Here is a 6,524-nt window from a genome sequence, read left to right on the forward strand (position 1 = left end):
CATAGTAAATGCCAAACTCAGCTCAAATACAGCCAAACAAACACTGCCAATGGCTTTTTTGCTTTGCTCCGAGGCTCCTTGCCATCAGTGAACAAGCCCAGTGATGCTCCCAAGCCTAGAGGGAGGAAGGGACTGTGCAGCTCCCAGGTTTCTCTGATCAAGCTCTAGGAAGCTTCCCATCTCAAGCATCCAGCAGCATTCTGCAAAAGCTAGCTACTGAAATGAGAAACTTCCTGGAGCCTCCATGCTTTTGACCACCTCTGTATTTTGACCCTTGGGCTCTACTCAGCAGAGGCAAAGGACCTTCTACAAAAGCCCAGCATGAAGTGAAATAAGATCCTGTCCCTCCCTTGACTCCTCTTGGATGTACAAAAGACTGGAAGATGCAATGGCTGTGGTCTTTTCTATCACTTCACAATAGGCACCCGAGAAGGAAAATAATCCCTCCTTGCTGCTTTACCCCCTTCCCTAATGCCTGGTACTAAGCCATTTGTGACGCGAAAGGAGAAGGAAAAAGGAAAAACCGTGTTGCAGATTGCAAAGGCTTCCTGGTTTCTCACTAAGTAGGAGATTGGCCATACGGAAACCTGACTCAAAATTGACAAGTTAATTAACAAGTTTAATAGGGTTAAACATTTATTTATCCAAGCTTTGTCCAGCAAGTTACAAAGACTCCAAGGGATACGAAGAAGGAAAGAAGTCAACTATACTTTGTACACATGACCCATTTCTCAAGTACATGCTGGTTTAAAAAGCAAGCCTCTTAAAAGCTTCAGCATCAGGAGTCAGCAGTTATTTTCACTTAGGATGTTATACACTAATGCCCTTATTTAGTTTTTGCAAACTCATTAATAACAAGAGAGTGCTTGCATCTGCCACTTTGTAACTAACTATATCTTTTTTAAAAATAATAATAATAAGGAAGGAAGGCTGGAGCCACTCACCCAACAACATAAACATTGCGTTTACTGTTCCATTTAACACTGCCTCTCCCACAACGTTAGGCAGTTATGCCATATGGGTTAAAACCTAGTTCTAACCAACACAAAGCATTTGTGATTGACTGAGCACTTTCACCTGTTTGCATACAAAGCAGAAATATCCAGAGACCATCTAAATTCCTTCTGCAAGACTATGAAATAACAAAGCTTGTGTGTGTAAGACCAGAAACTTGTTTCCTCAGAAGAAATGAACATGGTGTCCAGCGGTGGTCCAATACATTTTGGTACACAAGGAAGAAAATGCAAATGGATCCCCATAGTTGTAAATGTAAATAGCAGTACATGAATTACTATACTATTTGCTGCCCTGGCTGGGCTGGTCTTGATGGTATCAGTAAGTGAAAGAATGAGTGTCTGCAAATTCCTCCTCTTGTTTCTCATTTTAAGGGAAGATTTTGCTAAGAATGGAGGAGAGGTGACAAAAGATAAGGAGCTAAGATGTGGAGCATCACCTGATAACTGTTCTAACAGAGTGAAGGATTTTGGAGGAAGGCTAGTTTCAATTTAATGAAGCATTCACTTTGGCACAAAGAAACCAGAAAGTTGGGATGCTGATCAAGGGCAACCTGACAAAACACAGTATGAGGCAAAAGGTCTGAACTATTTTCAGTGACAGATTGTGTGAAAATGAGCTGGGGCAGCCTGCAGACATACTATGCGATCACCCTAAGAACAGCTAATGACACCTGCTTCCAGGACTGCTAGGAGTGTGCCTGTTCTTTGGTCTCTCACACTCAACTTTTCTTTGTCCTCAAGCTATTATTTTCATGTGCACACCCAAACTGGTGAAATGTTAACAGAACTGTAACAGTGAAATCCTATATACAGGTACATCTATTGAGAAGTAAGCCCCCTTGAGTTCAGTTAGACTCACTCCCAGGTAAATGTATATATTGAATTGCAGCCTAAATCATTCATCCCCCACTGGCTTTCTGTATACTTAAGGTCCTCACAAATGTTATTAAAATATCTCACATATACAGTCATAAATGTTGCAAATCTCTTTAAAAGAAGAGTCCATCTGCTATATCATCATTGTGTAACCACAGTGTGCTGTGATGCATGGAGTGTGTGCTGTGGATAAGCCCAGATCATTGTGATGCCACTGATTGCCTTTGCTTCTGTGTATGATGCAGTATTCATTGCCAGCACCTCCATGTTTGGTGGACTGTGGTGGAAATTACGTGGTATGTATGTACTTATAACTTTCCCCTTTCCCACAAGGCTGAGCAGGCACTATGGCAGTGCGATATATCATCCAAAACCAGGTTGAAGTTCATATTGTGATATTGGTTTCATAATTTTTGACCTGGCAATATAGTGTGTGTGTGTGTGTGTGTGTGTGTTATGCAAAAATCACGATGCAGGAAAAAGAGTGAAGCCAGCCAATGCCTCTACATAGCGCCATCCTTATTTCAGATGTGATGTTTAGCTGGTGTTACATGGCAATGCTGAAAACCAGATATCACCCAACAGGTTTTGCCAGTTGCTATGCCAGTATATCTGCAGTGCATCTAGGGATCTGGTGTAAGATTGTTCTGTTGGATTGCTCTGCACATCTTTGTGCTAAGAACAGACATTTTATCAGTTTAACTGTCCTTTTCTGCACTTTTCCAGCACTACAGCATCTTTCTTAGGATCAGGTAACCAGAACTGCACATAATATTCCAAATGGGGTACACCACAAATTTACTTTAAAACATTATGATACTTGCTGTTCTGTTTTGCTAATAATGAACATGAAAGCAACATTTAAAAAAACCAACCACTGTTGATCGCTGCTCTACACTAAAACAGTGTTTCCAGTAAACTGTCCACCACACCGCCAAGATAACTTTCCAGGATACTCACATTAGTGCTTATTATCAAATATCAGGTCCATCAGTCCACTGAAACATCTCTCCAATTAGGAAAAGGTTTATGGCTTTGTAATTCCACTGAAGGTACTACTTGGTCCTTAGAGTTATTTGAACAATACCATCGTATTCATTTTACAATATGCTGTCATTCAGCATCAGAACCAGTACCAGACCAGCAGGGACACTTCCATTGTTCTCGGAATGCTAGCTGCTGACATTCCATTTTAGGCATGTTCTGTCCTTTGAAATACTGCTGTTTCCATTCAAATGTCTATAGCAGTATCTTAGATATTATAATTCTGTTGAAATGCCCTTCCCAGTACTGTTGTATTTCAGATTGTTAAAACCCCTTTGGAGATATATGTTCTAATGACAGTTCATCGTTGTTCTACTAAGTGCTCATTTCCTTGAGTATGTGATCTTCAGATGAAGGATGGTATATAAATTTAATAGATGATGATGATGACGACAACTTAAAGTTTCCTGCATGTTTCAACTGTTCTGTTAGTCTTGTTTCCTTCATTATTACGGTATTTCTCCTTCTATGTTAATCTCTTGTGTTGCCTAGGAGGGCCTGAAAAGCATTGCACTGTAGTGCAGAAGTTAGGCTGAGAAGATCTCCTGGACAAGGTCAAATTCAATGTCATCAGCTTCAGTGATATACATAGTAATTTATTTCGGGGTTGTTGTTGTTGTTGTTGTTTTTTAAAAAATGCCCCTGAATATTTTTCATTTTATGTTGACTTTCTAAACAACCAGTCTAAAAGAGTTCCAGAAGCTGTGGTGGTGGTGGTTGGTAATATCAATTTGGGCTCTTCTTTAGGGGTCTCTTCTGTTATATGGGGAGGTTCCCCCACCTGCCCACCCAGAAGCAGCTGTGCTGGGTACAGCATTTCAAAGGCGAAGTCAACCAAAGTTTTCTCTACCTTTGATTTTCATCAGAACCAGAGAAGAACTTCTAAGGCTTCCTTCCTTCATTTGAGATGAGCACTACAAAAGCTCATCTCCAGACCTGAATCTGTTGAATTTTGGTGGCATTTCTACACAGCAGTGAACCTTGTGGCACTGCCACGGTGATGATTCCCATGGGATGAAGCAGCGGGGTCCCAGTCTCACCTTCTGAGAGCTACGCAACAGGTTTTCCAGTTCAACTTTTGTTTCAAAATGAGCAAACTACACTTGGTAATACTAACTAGGCTACAAAGGCTCATATAGTTTATCAGGTGCTAATTAAGGGTGTGACTCATCTGAAATTGAAAACGTTTGTAATCCTCTCTATGGAGAAGTTAAGGATATCTTTCAATAACCTCCCAATGAAATCAGTGGGATAAAAGTGTTCACAATAGACTGAATTCTGCCCTACATTTGCCTTTTGTAGTGTTGGATGTGAGTCCACCTCACAAGCATTGTGATTTCATTCCGTGAATCATTAAACTGCATTCTAGTGTGCCATCATGAAATGTTTTCATATTCAGATATTCAGATATTTTAAATGGCATAAATAACAACCACCACCACCACCACCACCACAACAAACGTTCCCTTGTCACATTATGTTTTAATACTAGTTACAGACTAGTTACTAAGTAGGAAGAGATGCAGAAGCTAAAATAGTTATCTGCCAGAAACTTCCGATCTACTTCAAACTATGCACTGTGTATTCTGTACAAGAACTTGCTGCAAACAAAGCAAATAATATATGAGAAGTAATAATAGATTAGCCACAACTGGCCATAATACTAAACATATAAGAAATATTAATTTTCTAAAATTGACAAAGCACCCCTATATTATGCTTACATTCACTCAATTTCTGATGACATTTAAACAGCTGAACATTTTTTGTATTCCTGCAATGAATAGCTAATTAGTGTAACAGCTATTTATTAGGTGCACAAGTAGCAGGCAATGGGATGGTTATGTTGGGAGAGCACAATCTGTATACTTTTCTTCTACACAGAAGTAGGTTTTACACAATGCTTGTTTTTTAGGTTGTGTTTACACAATTTAAGATTCAGGTGTTGCTCTTTGGAATCTGTCTAGAGCCATGGTTCCCAACATGGGGCACATGCCCCACGGGGGGGGGGGAGAGAATTAGATTGGGGGGGGCAATTCAAGAATGAGTTATTAACAGTGTATGTCCTTTTAGGCTTCCTCCACATGAACAGGAGTTCACTTTTTGAATAATAAGCATTATATGCCACCGGGGAGGGGCATCAGGATTTTAGAGATGCTTAGGTGGGACATGGCCAAAAAAAAGTTGGGAACCTCTGGTCTAGAGGCATTGTCTATATGGGCCAGGAACTTCATAATAATGTCAGCAACACCCCATAGTTAGTTACAGTCTAGGTTAGAGGTCTCTGGCGAACACAGGACTCTGCCTGTCTCCAGGTTTGCTGCTGGCCTCTTTTTGGTCAAAGGCTAAAACGAGTCAACGGCTTGTTATATTGGATAACTGATAATAAAACAGGCAGTTGATCTGAATTCCTGTAAGTCGGGATTGCTATCTTTCTGACTCAATACCACACTCCCAAACTTTTATTTAACCTAAATTTGAAGCAATAGGTGAGGTGGCATAGACTTTTGGTCACCCATACTTTCTGTTATATTGTTTGGGTCTGTCCCAGCCGGCATCACAGCTACTGACTTGTGCATCCACCACTAATGGGACTTGAAGGAGAGGAAGAAACTATGCATGCATACTTTAAGTGAACAAAGAAATTTTGGTTACAGATAGGTAGCCGTGTTGGTCTGCCATAGTCAAAACAAAACAAATTCCTTCCAGTAGCACCTTAAAGACCAACTAAGTCAGTTCTTGGTATGAGCTTTCGTGTGCATGCACACTTCTTCAGATACCAAGAAATTTTGATTCAAGTTGTAAAATGCCACACCACACCTTCTTATTCGAATACATGTAATAGATCTGCATCTCTGAATCCAAGTAAGATATCACTGGAAATCTCTCTCTCTCTCTCTTTAAAAAAACAACTACTGTTTTGGCAATCATTTAACAGTACCATCTCTATTTTTCAAAAAACGCTGTTGAGAGGAAGGGATCACACCACTGACAAAACTCCCCGTCAGGTTTCAGCAGCACAACATAACTTTGTGATTCGCAGAACTGAACCTGCTTGCATATGACGGAAGCGGCATCCCCCCCCCAACTCCCGGAGCCCCATCGGGACGCGGCAGGGTCTTCCTCCCAACAGCCCTTGCATGGCCTTAAATAGAAGGGTCATTCATGGGCGCAGCCGGGATTGGGGGAGGGGGCGTTGTTGTTGAGCTTTTTTGGGAAGATCACCCCAAAAGTTGTTCAGCCTTCAGCCTTTCTTCGGACATAGCAGGTCAAAATCCCGCCCTGAAAGAGCACATATTGGGGGGGGGCAGGGTTTTGTGGGGGGGGGCAGAACTTCAGTTAGCAGAGTATTATTCCTTTCAATAATTGGGAGGAACTGCCCCCCATGGGGCCACCGAAGTGGCTTTTATTAATTGCCCGTTCTTGGGGGGGGGGTGGCTATTAAGGAGCCTGTCAGATCGGAAAAAGGGGATCCTCCAGAAGCCTGGGAGTGGATCCTTTCACGTGCTGGCTGGGCACAGCTTCCCTCCCAGTCCTGCTCCGGGCTCCCTCGGCGCCCCTGGCCCGCCCGGAGGAAGGCGGGCGCCG

At 41.8% G+C, this 6,524-nt stretch overlaps 1 long non-coding RNA gene across 1 annotated transcript; it reads left to right on the forward strand.

The window, feature by feature from the left end:
• The first annotated feature begins 893 nt into the window (after positions 1 to 893).
• Positions 894 to 4,307, forward strand: LOC309326426. Its single transcript, XR_014150295.1, has 4 exons — positions 894 to 2,188; positions 2,619 to 2,644; positions 3,429 to 3,490; positions 3,803 to 4,307. It is a non-coding gene; the product is annotated as an uncharacterized lncRNA (long non-coding RNA).
• Positions 4,308 to 6,524: the final 2,217 nt, after the last annotated feature.

The sequence above is a fragment of the Podarcis erhardii genome (genome assembly GCF_964252035.2).
Source record: "Podarcis erhardii genome assembly, chromosome: 13".
Lineage (NCBI taxonomy): Eukaryota > Metazoa > Chordata > Lepidosauria > Squamata > Lacertidae > Podarcis > Podarcis erhardii.